This window comes from Meles meles, chromosome 7 (assembly GCF_922984935.1).
Source record: "Meles meles chromosome 7, mMelMel3.1 paternal haplotype, whole genome shotgun sequence".
Lineage (NCBI taxonomy): Eukaryota > Metazoa > Chordata > Mammalia > Carnivora > Mustelidae > Meles > Meles meles.
The window spans coordinates 69,243,168-69,258,070 of NC_060072.1; the positions used below are offsets into that span (position 1 = coordinate 69,243,168).

The 14,903-nt window shown below is 39.9% G+C and overlaps 1 protein-coding gene across 1 annotated transcript in view; it reads left to right on the forward strand.

Moving 5' to 3' along the window:
• The first annotated feature begins 133 nt into the window (after window positions 1-133).
• The window catches only part of LMNTD1 (lamin tail domain containing 1), a 451,801-nt gene continuing 437,031 nt past the window's right edge, over window positions 134-14,903 (forward strand). Inside the window, exons 1-2 of the mRNA XM_046012614.1 lie at window positions 134-664; window positions 10,145-10,263. The gene's annotated coding sequence lies outside the window, so the exon portion shown is untranslated. The remainder of the gene's footprint in view (window positions 665-10,144; window positions 10,264-14,903) is intronic.

The window sequence follows — 14,903 nt, forward strand, 5'->3', positions numbered from 1 at the left end:
GCCTCTGGGCTGGGGGCCGGACTGGGGGGCCGGGCCGGGCTCGGGCTGCCAGGCGACTCCGCCCCTTCGCCGGGCCGCGGGCAGAGCGCGCGAGAGGAGCGGCGCGGGGGCGCCCCCCTCGGCCGGACGCTCGGGTTACAGCCGCGGCTCCCTGGCTTCCCCGCCCGCGCCTCGCCGGTTCGCGGGCGCCCTGAGAGACATTGTAACGGAACTGGGACGCCAGCGCTGCATTGTGGGAGCTTTTAAAGCGGCGGGGAACAGGCTCGGCCGCTCGGGCCCACGGGGCCGAGCTTCCCCCGGAGCCCCGAGCAGGGCCCCGCCGCCGCGCGTTCCAGCACACGCCCCAGACCGCCGAGGCCTGTGGATCGGAAAACCCGAAATGGTGAGGTGACCGGTGCCTCCCGACTCTCACCGGAGCCCAGTCTTCCATAGCCCGGGGTGAGACTTGTAAAACTGCCCTCTACGGTCATCCCGGAAAGTAGGCGGCTTTTTTCTGCAGACGCTTAAGAAAGGAAAAGAAGGAAAGAAAAAAAAAAAGCCCTTCCATCCCCCAAGAACTGGGTTTGAATTGCTTTTCATCTGGAGTGGCAGTGATTCAGCGACCCCCTTCTCAGCAGCAGGCAGTGACAGAGACAGGAGAGGAAACACAGCGAATGAATCAGACGTGAGTAACCAAGTTTAGAAAGAAATGGGCTCAGATTCAGAAAATTGTCCTCCCCTCCCCCCCATTAAATACAGCGAGGAATCGAGGAAGAAAACCAGTGCTTTCATCTGAAAATGCAAATATGTATGTTGTTCTCCCTATTCCACCTTTTTTTTTTTTTTTTTTTAATGGAACGCAATTACTCTAGCCGCTGGACAAAATTAGTTTTTTGGTCCAGGCTTGTGCTCACACACAGCAACAGCTATTAATTTGGGGGGAGATGGAGTGAAGATAATGGATGGAAGATAATGGAAGATACAAAAAAAAAAGCAAAAACAAAAAAACAAAACACAAAAGAACAACCCAGTTATAAAATACCCCTTTTAATTCTCCACTGTTTTTTGTTTTTTTTTTGTTTTTGTTTTTGTTTTTGTATTTAAATCAAAACAGGGTTAGTAAATTTGAAGCACAACTTGTTATTACTGAGGGCCTGATTTGTTTTGGTTTGAGTTTGTGTTTGTGGGCCTTTTGTTTCTTCCTCTTGTTTTTTGACCTTTAGTCATTGCACAGCTCATTAGTTCCTTTAAGTTTGAGGTGAACTGAGGAGAGTGAGCGGGATAGTAGGACTCAAATGTGGCTGATTAAGGTTTGGAGGATTTGGGGACAAGAAGAGTTCTCTATGATTCAAATGCAAAACCTGAGGGGAATTTTATTTAAGGTGATTCTGTAGGGCATGGAACCTCTTCTCAGAGGACTTTTCCATCCTTAATGTTAACATTGCCTAAGCGCTCATTCCCTTGTCAACCTTTCATTCCGATGAACAACATCAGTCACCCACCTAACTGCCAAATCTAATGGAAAAATTTAATCCCCATTTTGTCATGCCCTTTGTGGCATTTGCCAATATTGACCTCCCCTTCCTTCTTAGAACTTTCCTCCCTTTTTTCGTTGTTGCTGCTGTTGTTGATAGTCATCCCTCTTTTGTGGAGGTCTGGAAACAGGGACCCTCAAACAGGTCTTGAGTGATGGCTGGCAGGAGTGAGGCTATTGTTAAACTAGGATTCAGTATCTTACGGAAGAACATATCCTTTAACTTTCTGAGGAGACAGTGGGAAGTAGAAGAACCTCAATCTACTAGTTTCGGTTGGTCACCAGTAGGGAGGGTCTTGACTTCAGTTTTATCGTGTGTCCAGAGGTGAACAGTGGACTGACTCATGGCAACCAGTTTTCATGACTAGCATTTAAATCAGGATGAAATTACTATGATAGTATACCCATGACCTCTGTTTAGGATAAGCACTTACTAGGATCCAGGTACCTGGTTAGGTATCCCCACCTCCAAACCAGAATGTGTCTTCCTGATGACTGCCAAAGTCAGTGAATTTACCTCTGTCCAGTCCTGAATAAACCCAGAAAAATCTCTTCTCTGCCTCAACCCCACGTGGTTAATGCATTCTTTCTCCAGTGTATACTGCAATTTGTTTTCAGCTTTCTTAGCTGTAATCACATCTCTGTTAAGCCTTCCTGAGATCATCACACCAAATGTCCTTGGCAGGATTTGTAAACAACCCTTATTTCTGGTTTCTAATTATATTCTCAGAAGTAACCTAACTAGAATTAGTGAGTATTCATGTATTTCAAGCCCTGTGACATAATCGGATTTGATTTTCAGGAAAACAGTTTGAGAGGATAGATTGAGAAAAAGAGAAGAGAACCCCAAGAGAGAGACTTAATGTGGAGTGCTGTGGGAATGAGGGGGTAGAGGGATAGCATCTGGAGGTATATTACTCTCGGTATTACTTTGCCCTTGCTAACTGTAAAAAGTTGCCACAGCCTTGGTAGCTAGAATGAAAAATGTGTTATTTTACAGTTCTGGAAGTCAGAAATTCTAAAATCAAGGTGTGGGCTGTGTCCCATCTGGAGCCTCTGGGGGAGAATCCATCTCTGCTTTTTCTATCTTCTATGCTACATGCTTTCCTTGGCTTGTGGTCTCTTCCTCCATCTTTAAGGCCAATAGCATATCATCTTCACATCTTTCTTCTTGTGATCTCTGCTTCATGGTTAGGGCATATCTTTTTCTCTAACGTAGGCAAAGAAAATTGAAATTGATAATAGGTGCATTTCTAGCCGTATATGTATATGTTACAAATTGAACTGAATTGGATTACTTCTGGGAAGAGATGACAGTGTTTTAATTACTAGTCAGATCATCATAGGGACAACTTATTTGACTGCAAGATTGCTGTTAGTTCCACTAAACCTATATCCATCTGGTGACTCATAGAACTGAAATCCAAGGTGTTAACACACTAAGAAAACCAGTTCACATGTGCAGTTTCTGGGGATCAGCCTCTTTTTCTGGAAATCCCCAGCAACTCTTTTTTATGGTGTCCAGTGGAGTCATATTGCCAAGTTTGAGAAATACATGTCTAGACCAAAATTTCCCAAACTGGTCCACCAGGGAACATCATCCTGTAAGATGGGATGCTGGGAAGACAGTTTCTTCATGCTTGGAGAAGGTCCATGGAACACAGTTGTGACTACAGTTCATGCCAGCCAAGAAGCTTATCGGTGGGTCAGATCCATCAAGAGCAAAGTGTTGGGAAATTCTTTCATGAGGAAGTCTAAGGGAGAAACAAACATTTTCTCACAACAAATAGGTATGTGTATTGGCAGAGATAAATTATGGACTTAGGACTATAACATAAGTGTCTATATATATATATATATATATATATACTTATAAGTGTCTAGCCCTCTATCTTTCCTTCTTTTTCTCTACTTCTTTCACCACTCTGTGCTCACCCAGACTACTTACAGCTTCATTACCTCTCAAACAGTGTCTTAGGACCACTTCTCATTCTCTTACCCCGTAACCTTGAAATTGCCTGTTACTTTTAGAGCCATCCCCATCCTCCTCTAACCTTACCTCCACCTGCTTCATAAAGCCAGGGACTATGTTGTGTTTATCACTGTAAATATCACTGCTTGATAGAGGACCTGGCTCTGACTGGGAGCTCAGTTAATATTAGTTGAAATAATAATTAAGTGAATGAGTGACAATATAAATGGAACAAACTAATGCCACTTACTCACCTGTCATACTTGTCTTTGATCTAGTCTTTAACTAATAAACATTTAAAAAAACAATAAACTATGGTATTGTGCTAGGTTCTGAGATTACAAAAATTAATATGACATAATTTCAGTCTTCTATGACCTCATAGTTCATCTGAGGAAACATATGCTAAAAAAGAAAATGAGGCAGATAATGCTAGTTGCCTATCCCATTTCCTTTCTTCCCTTCTCTCTTAGTAATAGAAATCTGATTTTGTGCCTAGTGAAAAATTTCATTTCATAACCTTCCTTGCAGATGGGGGTTAGTAAGTATAGGCCACAGTATGTGGTTGAGAGGTGTTGTATAGGATTCCTTATTTGTGTATCTGGTGGTGGGGTGCTAGGAGGGCTGACCCAAGCCTGGAATATTCCACAGCCTGGAATATAGCTGTGATAGATGGAGTCACAGCTGCAATATTGTGACATCAAGACTACCAGAAATTTGTACAGATGGGGCCATTTATTCAGCCTTCATTTAGTCACTGTTACTGATAAATTTGGGAGGAAAAGAAAAAAGTCATTTCTTCAATAGATGTGTGTGGAAAGCAAATAAATAAGGTATTCTTTCTCATTCCTAATGAATATCTTGTATGCATACTGAAACAAGATAAAGATCTATAAATATTGTGATTTATTTGACAAATATAAAAGGACTTTTTAGAAACAGAGCACAGTTCTCAGATCTTCAGGAATTTTTAGTGTTATGATGTTTTTTCTTTAAAAAAAAAAAAAGAGATTGGTTACAAAGTCATAAATTACTCCTTAAAAGACCCTCCAACAGTTTGATGGGGTAAGAGGGTGATGTATTTTGTTAACCAAAGTACAGTATGGAATGAAAATACAGCATAAACTGTAAATGGGAACTGCAGCAGGCTCTACCAAAAGGAATACCTGCAAATATATTCAGAAACAGGATTTAAAGATGATTCGGTCCTGTTTAGGTAGAACTTTTTTGAGAGGATAATCCCATGAAAATCCCATGATTTTTTTTACAGACTGGAAGAATAGATTTAATCCGCTCAGATTAATTATAGGGGACTCTCTATAAGAGGCTATACTAGGATCAATATATGGGGGGAAAACAGTGAATGTGGTACCTTGTGTCACAAAGTTGCATTTTTGTAAATACAGGAAGTAAAATCTGGTCCATCTGGCATTCTTCCAACCTGAATGCCATTTACCAATCTCCCTATACTTCTGCAATACTATAATTGAGGCGTATAGGGATGACCCTGAAATGACTTCTAAATCATAGCAGAAAGATTAAATTATCTTTTGCTTTCCCTTCATATATTTAATTTTATGTTTATTAATTGCAAGCTGGAAATTTGATCTGTTTTATAACACTGCTGGATTAATGAGAACATGCTTATCAGGGACCCAGTCATCCACAATCACAGAATTTATAGTTCACGAGAGGAAAAAAAAACCCAGAAAGTGATTAAAAATGTAAGATTTATATGATCATAGGAAGAATAATTATTACAAAATAATTTGGAATCATCCAGCCACATTTTAAAAATTGCAACAAATGTATTGGTTAATGATAAATACTACATAGCTAATTTTTAAAATAAGTATATTAACTCATGTTTTGTGGTAAGAAGAGTATGAATAAGTCTTCATTTTGGATTTGATAAAATGTAGTTTGTTAGTGTCTGCAAGAGAGCAGGGTTAGATATAGGCCTAAGAATCTTATAAATGAAGTTGGGTTATGTGTCTAAATTTGGTTTAGAGTCCTGTTAAGTTGCTCCTTGTTTCATTTTTGGTAGATGTATTACTCTAGTGACCGTAAAGGACCTCTAATAAACATATGGAATGAATGTATGTCTGAGGTAGGGTTCCCTGAAAGTGGAGCCTGATTCAGGGATTCTGGTGCAAGTGACTTATTGGGAGCATGCCTCAGGAGAAGGTGAGGGGAGGTAGCATTTAGAGGGAATAAAGCTAAGTTAGGATGGGGTCTCAGTAGGAGACCAGCTTCAGCCTGATTCTGTGGGCAATTCTATAGCAGGACTTGTACTATGCAATTGGTCCCTTGGGTCAAGGAGGCTGGCTTTTTGCACTCCCATTGTCAGTCACTCATTGGCCAGGGTTGGTGGTAACCCTCAAGGCAAGGCACCTTCTGTTCCCCCAAAGGCAAAGAAAGGTAATCTCTGAGAGGAGGACAGCTGCAGTTTTCAACCAACTGTAATGGCAGCTAGGGATGCGGGTACCAGTCCAAGAAGGGGATCTGGGGAGGGTACCAACAACATCCACTGCACATCATATATAGGTTAGAGACCCAGCAAGACCCTTAGTAACAACTGAAGTGTACTACTAATAGCACTACAGAGGCCAAACCTTGTATGTATGACCTGTTTCTAAAGGAAAAACTTTCAGAGTACAAGTAGGGATGCAAGGAACATAACTCCTTTTCTCTCCTCTCACCTACCCTTTGTGCCAGGCAGTGGTAGCTGGTGATGCATTCAGGGACTGAGGCAAGGTGCCCAGCAGGGAAGGAACTAAGGATGTTAAGAAAGTTTGGGATTTATCCAGAGAGACTGGAATGGCACTAGGGACCTCTTGGGTTATGGCTTTTTTCTGAGGCCAACTTGCCAGTCTCCCCCTTTCTTTTCTTTGGCTCATCCTAGAAACATACTTGCCTGCTTATCATTCCTCTGTCAGTTCCATTGCTGCTCACCAGGATTTCTGTCTCCCTTGGCCTCCTCCGGAGCCCTACTTGTCTTTCTTCAAACAGCTTTTCTACCATTCCTTATATAAAAACATTCAACTTCAGCTTTTCAGACCTTTTTTAATAGTTCGACAGCTTAATATGATGATGGGTGTGGGGAGAGGGAATAGAGAAAAAAAAAATCCTTCCCATGCTCTTCCCTTTCCTAGATTTAGCCCAATAAGCCAAGCCCAACATGGGTACTATGGGTGGGTCTTTGGGAAAAACAGGCCATGTAGCTGAATCACTTGCATTTCGGGGGAGCACGCAGAGGCTCTTCTGGGAGGTTCTCAGTAAAGACTCTGGGATGCAGTGCAGGAGTAAAGAAGGTAGACAGCTCCAGAGGAGACACAGGAGTGGGTACGTGCTATAGGAGCAGGGACAGGGCAGTGCATACTGTTCCTCTAGCAAACTCAAGGACTTTCCTTCTCTTCCCTCCCCTGGCCCTTCATCCCCAGACCTTCTGAGGAAGACACCACTTAAGACTAACGGAAGAAATGTTGACAACTGAGAATAGGTCGGTTTGGGGCAGGAGTGGCAAGATAATGGTTACTACAGGCTCTGAAAGGAGAGAGGAAAATCATAATTTTTTTTTCTCATCTGGAAAGGAAGAGACGTTCCCTGTACCCTAAAACTGGAGTAGAAATAAATGATTTCAGAAACTACTGATATTGAAATTGAAAATACTACCACTTTGGCTTTTTACTACCTGGGTGACCATGGGCACATTATTCAAGATCTCAGACTTTAGTTTTCTTATTTCAAAACAAATAAGAGGTGAGAGAGGAGAGGGTAATAGTAGTAGCACAAGAAGAGTTATTATTTAGAATAGCATGTGTACAGCATTCGGCACAATGCGTGGTCATGTAGGTGTTGTTGTTATTATCTGTAGGCTGTTAGGTGAGAAGATACTTCTGGCAAATCCAATAATTATAATTTTCCGTTTCAATATACCCTGTGCCAGGCATTGTTCTAAGTGCTTCTCATACGTTAACTTTTTTAATATAAGAAGTTTATCAGGTAGACACTATTATTTGACCCATTTTATAGATTAGGAAATCAAAGCAGAGAGAGAGATTAAGTATATTCCCCAAGATTCCGTTATTAGATAGTAGTAGAGCTGGGATTCAAACCCAGGAAGTGGGGCTCCAAAAATCTGTAATCTCTACCAACACGGTATATAGTTACAGAGTAGGCAAGAACCAAAAATAGCTGAGAGAGTGAAGTGTAGAATTGGCACAAGTTCAAAGTGAAAAGATCACAAGGTGAGGTCTGGGTTAAGCAAGTTCCTCTCACTTGTGCTGAGGGTGATGGTTGGGGAGGTGAGGAGTGGGCAGGCCCAACAGTACCAAAGACTCCTCATCATAGATGGTTCATCTAGCAAAAGAAGTTCATCTGTTTTTTAGAAGGACTGATAAGCTTCCAGGTCGATAAATAAATCGGGAAAGTAGCCCACAGACGACCATGACTAAAGTAACTATGTGCATTTTAAAGGACACTCCTGGTCCTGTGTGTCTTTCACTGGGTAAAGGACCATCCTAGGAAATGACCCAGTAAGTGCTTATTCTTGCTGCTTAAATCAGCTTTGTGACCCTAAAAAGCCCTTTTGCTTTCCAGGACCTCTATAAAATGGAAGTATGATCTGTCAGTGATTTTTTTTTGAACCCCATGATTGACTGACAGATCTGGCTGCCTAGTAGAAGTACCCTTTCCCTCTTTTGTTCCCTGTGTATCTTCCTTGTGTATTTCTTGCAAAAGGGCTGCATTTCCAGGTGGGATTGCATTCTTATACCTAGGGCTTACAAAATTACCTCCAATGTCACATGTAGATCTAGCATTCTGAATATATGAATCATAAATGATTGATGCCATTGAAAGAGAGGAGATATAGCAGAATAGGCTTGCTTCCGTTTCTAATAATGACCCAAATGGCAGTTCAAAATCCAACTAAAAAAGTCCAGAAAAAAAATTTTAGGTAAGGCTTTAAAATAGATTTGCACCAGGAATGTAATAGCAAGTGAATGTAATTCTATTTTATATTTTTTACTTTATTCTGTGACTTCACTCAGCATTCAATTTATATATCAATTTGTGAGCATTGGGTTTCAAAAAAGTCATTATTCTATGAGGTCTATGAACTATAGAGCTTTATAACAAATAAATGAACAAAGAGTGGATACTCTAAGAAGAAATAGCCTCATGTTACTTGTTGCCCTGAAAACTGGGAAGTCTGTGTACTAATAGGGGTCATGACAGCGTGTCAAACTGAAGAAAAACTGCACAATACTCTAGTGATTCTTGACGGAAGTAGATAATCAATTCAGCTTTGGGTAGTTTCAGAGAGTAAATCAGGAAAAGGAAATCTTTTTCTTCTCCTCAGGGCAGAGATATTTTTTGTGTGTTTTAATTTTAGCACTTTATATTCCCTAAGGAAGTGTTGGTTAAAACAAAAACTATGTACTAGAACACAAGTGTCAGAAATTAATCAAAGGGGGAGTAGCATGTCAGTCTCCATTCTCGTGTATTAAGGAGTAATCGTGATTGTACTGTGGGGGTCTTTGTAGGTAAGGGCTCCTAGTCCTGCCTGGCCATTTTATACAAGAGCAAATGAGGGGTTATTAGAAAAAAATCAAGGAAAAAAAGCAAAACAAGCAAGACAAAATGAAATATGGGAGTTAAAATTCCAGACCTTGGCAATCAACGCTGTGTAGAAAAAGGAAACCAAGGGTGACCTTGGTTTAAGGACCTTGGGGACTAATGACGTTGGCATTGTCATTAAAGGCAGGTGATTTTAATTACTGTCTTTCTAGTAGGCTGAAGTTGGGAAAGGATCAAGTGGTGATTTGGAGGAAGAACTATTTTTCACATAATTATTTTCCAATGAGAGCTCAAAGACATCCTTAGGATATATTTTAAAGACCGTGCAGAATTCACATGAATGATTAAAATTCAAATTTCTAAGATTGAGAGAAAGTAGACTAGAGATAGATGATTCCCTAACTTAATATAGGTAGAAAAGAAGATGCATTGGGAAGTAACAGTTTTGGAAGTTGTTTAAAAGGCTTCAGTACTGCGTTATAATCCTAGGGCATGGACAGCCTCTTAGAACTATTTTCTCTACTTTCAAACCTACTCTCTACCAGCCATTTCAGTAGTTACTATGTATGTAAGAGGCACCTGAGTCCTTTTGTTAGATAAGTTAATGCACTTTTCAGAGCTCTCTTCAGAGAACCTGAGTGAAGACAGTTAAAAAAGGATAGAATATTTGAGAATGAACTATTTTGAAGTCTTTAATGCTGTTTGTCAGTTTTAACCCTTCTTTCTCCTGGCTATCCTAAATCCACTCTTAAAGGCGAGAGAACGGAGCACTGTAGATGGCTCCAGGCAAACTGACAAGCGTGTGGATTAGCATTAGCATCAGTATGGTGGTGCTGATTTGGGGCAATTTATTTAATATGTTTGGGTCTCACTTTCTGCATGGGTAAAAAGAATGGCAGTATGAGTATTTACCAAATAAAGTGGTTGAATGGTTTCTAGGCGTGTGACCTAGAATAGACTGCAGTTCAGGTTCGCTACTATCCTCGATGTTCCTACTGAAACCAGAAGTTTTGGGTTGGAGGCCTGGTCATTCAGTGAAGTGCTCTCTCTTATATGATGTCTTGTGTTGGCACAAGGACTCAGGTGTGGGACCAGAAACCCAGCTTCTCAGTGAGGAGTGGGGAGGAGGGAACCTGATGGCCTGGTGATGATTCAGAAATGAAGACCAATACCAGCTGTGGTTCTTAGCCCCCAGGTGGGTGAATATTAGAAAGAAAAGTTTTTTCCTATACTCGTTTGCTTGGTTTTTGGTCCATTCTGCTGATTAAACATCCTCACTCAGAACTTACTATTACCCATGAAAATACTGGAAAACCAGGCCTCTGAAATAGCTTTTCTTTTTTAAAATAGTCTTTTACTTAAAATCTGAGCCCAGACTTGACATTATTATTGTGAATGAGAATTCTGTGTGCCAAGGCAGGGACTGAGCAGAAGGCTTTTCTTAATGTTGACCGTGAATGCCTGTTTGTTGCTTTGTGTGAATGCCAGTTTGTTGCTTTTTAAAGTTGACTTTGGGTAGTCAGGTTGTATAGGGAAATCTTCTTAAGAGTCACGTGGCAGCTTTTCAAAAACTCTTTAGGGCTGGGCACAGAACTTCACAGTTTCACCCCCATGCAAGCAGCCTCCAGCAGGAGGAAGGCCAGCAGCTGTGAGGTGTCTTTTCAGAGCAGTATTGCATAGGCCTGAAGCAGTATGCTCCATCTTTAAGTAATTCAAGACTGCCAATAAAGTTCCCTGTCATGGTGCAACTGAAGCTGAAAAACTCTGAATTACAGCCTGTCAAGCTGGAAGGGATTTTAGGGCTCATCTCATCCAATCCCTTCAATTTCCAGTTGAGGAACCAAATCCAGAGATGTCTAGGGACCTGCTCAAGATAATGCAACTAATTAGGCTCAAAGTTAAGACTCCAGATAGAATATAAACAAACATTTATATTGAAACCTCACATCATTTCTATCCCTGTTTCATCAACTTTTATCTCTCTGTAAAATAGTTAACACAGCAACAAGCTGGAGTAAGAGAAATTTGTAAGCAAAATTGTGACATGTTTAGGATTGTATTAGTATTCCCTGAAACCACAAAAAACATTTGATTAAATAGTTTGCAGCCAATTTGAGAATTTGTTTTTCTTCAAAGGGTGCTTTCATTTTCAGAAGTTAAAGAAATCTTTGTTCCGTGTTCAGGCTTTAAAGGCTGGGCTCTTGATGCCCATGGCAATGGTTCATTGTCGCCGGTGCCACTGTGAGACCAAATAGTGCTTCAAAAGCAATTCAAGGCTTCGGCTTTTTAGTGGAGCCCAAAGTCATGTCTTTCTGATTATAGTACGTGCAGTTGTCAAGTGAGAGAAACCAGTTTCTCTTGGTGAGTTCTGCAATCAATGGGCTGTGAGCAGTCACACTCACAGAGTCCTCCACTGCATTTGAGATACAGGACTGACCCCCCAGATCAAGCTGCCTGAAATTACCTTTTTACTTAACATCAAGCATCTTCAGAGGTCATGTTAGAAGCAGTAGGGGGGAACTATTAAGTTGTACTGGAATAGAAGAGCTAGAAAAAACAAATGTGTACCCGAAAGGTGGAAAGAGGCTTATACTGGCTGTATTTGTAGGGACCCTGTTCAGATGTGTCATTTCTGCCATGAAGAGTCTTCTGACTTGCATTTTGATAGGTGTTCATTTTCTTAATTTTAAATCATGAACTTTCCTTGTGCTGATTAAAGAAAAATGGAACAGAAGCCAGTTACTCCCTAAATTCCTCTCAGCCTATGAACATTCTTTCTTTATGCATTGTTGCTTGTTCGCTGCCTCTCAGCCTGAGACCTTCTCTGCAGTAAGTAAATTTCTAGTGGTGCAGAGAAAACTCAATCCCCAGTTGTTCTCATTCTTCCCACTGAGAGATCCTGCGTATGTCAGTCTTATTCCTTTTCCCAACCTCAACTTTGTCTTTCCCTCTGCTTATCTTTCTTGATATATCCTTGTAGATGTAGAGATGAGCACGTGAGACTTTTTCTCCCTTCCCTGACTTCCCTGAGACTTTTCCCCTCTCCCCCTACACTTGTGTTTAGTACTTTATCTCTTCCATTTTGTTCCAGAAATCTAGCTGTAGTGCATGGCTGATAAGCACATTCATTTTGTTTGCAATAAACCTTGAAGGAGGAAAAATCAACCTAAAGAGCCACTGCCAGAATACTATTGTGAAAGTTCACTTTGGCTTTACATGAAAGGATTCATTTCCCATTTCCCATTCTCCACCACATCCTTCTCTACTTAAACTTAATTTCCTTATTAAAAATATTTTTAAAAATTATTTCTAGCTAATAGTTCCACTTTGAGTGCTGCAGGATAGTATTGTCTTCCACTACTTTTCATTGCAGATAGACCACAGGAGGTAAGTGAGCCCTTTTGAAATAATTTTGGAACCTGGCCATTTTTAGAACATTGTTTCTATGAGAAAATGAATTCCCAGCTTTTGGAACATGACTTATTTTAACTTGGGTATTTCCTGTGTGTGTTTGATAACAAAAAATCTTTTTGATGTGGTAACATAAAGTCAAAGAGACTTGCCTTGGTTTTTTACCTTGTTGAATATTCTCATAATAGAAAAAAATAACGTGTTATATTCTTTTGTGTTTGTATAACATTCTGGGAACCTTGCAGTGTACATTACTGGTGTTTTATAATTTTTAACAATCAGTATATGGAGACTGCAGTTGCCTGCTGCTTCTGTCTTCCCTTCATCTGGGTACATGGAGAGACCATATTTCCCAATCTCCCTTGCAGCACCTTGTGGCTGTGGGACTGAATACTTGCAGATGGAATAGGAGTACAAGATACGTAAGGAACTTCTACCTTATCTGCTTAAGAGGATATCCCTGGCTGGAGACTCCCTTGCTTTCCCCTATTTAGCCACCTGGGATGGCGACAACCAGAGCCCTGCAAGCCAACAGTTGATGGAGGAGCTGCTGCCAGCCTGGGTCTCCAGCGGCTGACTGGAGCAGAGTTGCCCACCAAGCCCGAATGCTCATCTTGCGCTGTTAACTGGGAGACAAATAAACTTCATTGTTCTTGGAACCACTGAATTCGGGGGTTTTCTTTCTTACAGCAGCTTTAGCCTACTCTATAATACTACTACAGAAAGTATTTTACAAGATGTTTTTTGTAAAGTATTTTCCCTCAGTATAGAGAGTAATCAAACTATATAAGCAAGAAGTAATTTTCGTCAGAAAACAAAGCTCTAGATATTTTCAGTTGTTTTCCATTGATTCTGATAGTGAGTTTCTCTATACATTAAGAAATTAACAAGGCTAATTTAATCTTCTATTCAGACATAAAATCTGTTTACCAAAGGCAGTTATATTTTCCAGAGAATAGTCATTTGAAAGGGGTAATGTGTTCTGGCCTTCATTATATCTACTAAAGGAAAATAAGTAAAAGAATACCCATTTCAGAAGCACATTTCTTTGATATAGTATCCTGTGATAATTTTTCATAGTATCCTGTGATAATTTGGGCCAAATTCAGCTTACAATTAAACGTACTCCTAAGAAAAAAGATTCTTCAGGCACCCTATAATACCATAATGAAAAAAAGGAATAAAGCAAGGTTAACATCATCAAATTTCAAAAAAAAAAAAAAAAAAAAGAATTAGATTGAGAGTAGAATCACACATGCCTGTTCATGGTTTATTTTTTATGCCCACAATTGGTATTATACCTAATGGTGCTTCTTTGCTAAATATTTTTGTTTGTATATTTGTTGATTTGCCCTGTTTTCCTCCCAAAGCAAAAATCACATTTGTAATTTAGTTTTGCTTTTTGTAAAGTTCTTCCATCAGAATAGATATTAACACGATAATAGAAAATATAGAAGTTAAAATAAATAGTGCCAAATTGGCCTATGGCTAAAAAAACCAAATACGTGGCCTCTAAGTGATGTTAAGGGTGAATTCATTTCTTTCAATCCTAAAATTGAAGAGGTAGAAAAGAGATTACAGAAGAATCTACAATCTCATGAAACTCATAAAAACTAAGTAAATGTTATAATATTCTTAGTAGATCTCAGAACCCCAAGTGAGTTCTGGGAAAATACATGGAAGAGGATAAAATAGGCATTAGCCATAGGAACATCATCCATTCTCTCTTCCTAATAATAGCAAATGCTATTATGCTTGGGTTTGTTTTTTGTTTGTTTGTTTTTCTTTTTAATACAATACTGAGCTTTAACTCTTTCTGCTGATACCAAAATAATGTTAGTTGTTATCTAGATCTTCACTACACTTATGAAGTTTTCTACTCAACTTACACTGACATCAGTGGAATTTTGCTTAGTAAACATTTTAGCCCCTCTTCTAACCAGTTCCTGCCTGACTAAACTGGGTAGAAGCATCATAATGAGCCATCAGACTGACAAAAAAAAAAAAAAAAAAAGAGAGAGAGAGAGAGAAAGAAAAAGAAAGAACATGCTTATAGAGGGGCAGGGTGTAATATAGTATGGATTAGAGATCTGAAATGAACCTTGAGAAGTTTTCTATTTCTTTCTGTATTGAAAGATATAAGCCACACATTATAGGCAATTGACTGCTATGTGACAATTTATGTAGAGGCTTGGTCCAAAAAGTCTGGAGAATTGAGTTCTGTTGGTGGTTGTAGTACTACTTAACTCAATGACAATCCAAGCTGGGCCTCAACTTCCTTTTCTGAAATAAAAATGCTGTATCCATGCTTGTTCTCCCCAAGCCCACTGTATTTTTTTTTTTTTTTTTTAGATTTTATTTATTTATTTGACAGAGAGATAGAGAGATCACAAGTAGGCAGAGAAGCAGGCAGAGAGAGAGGGG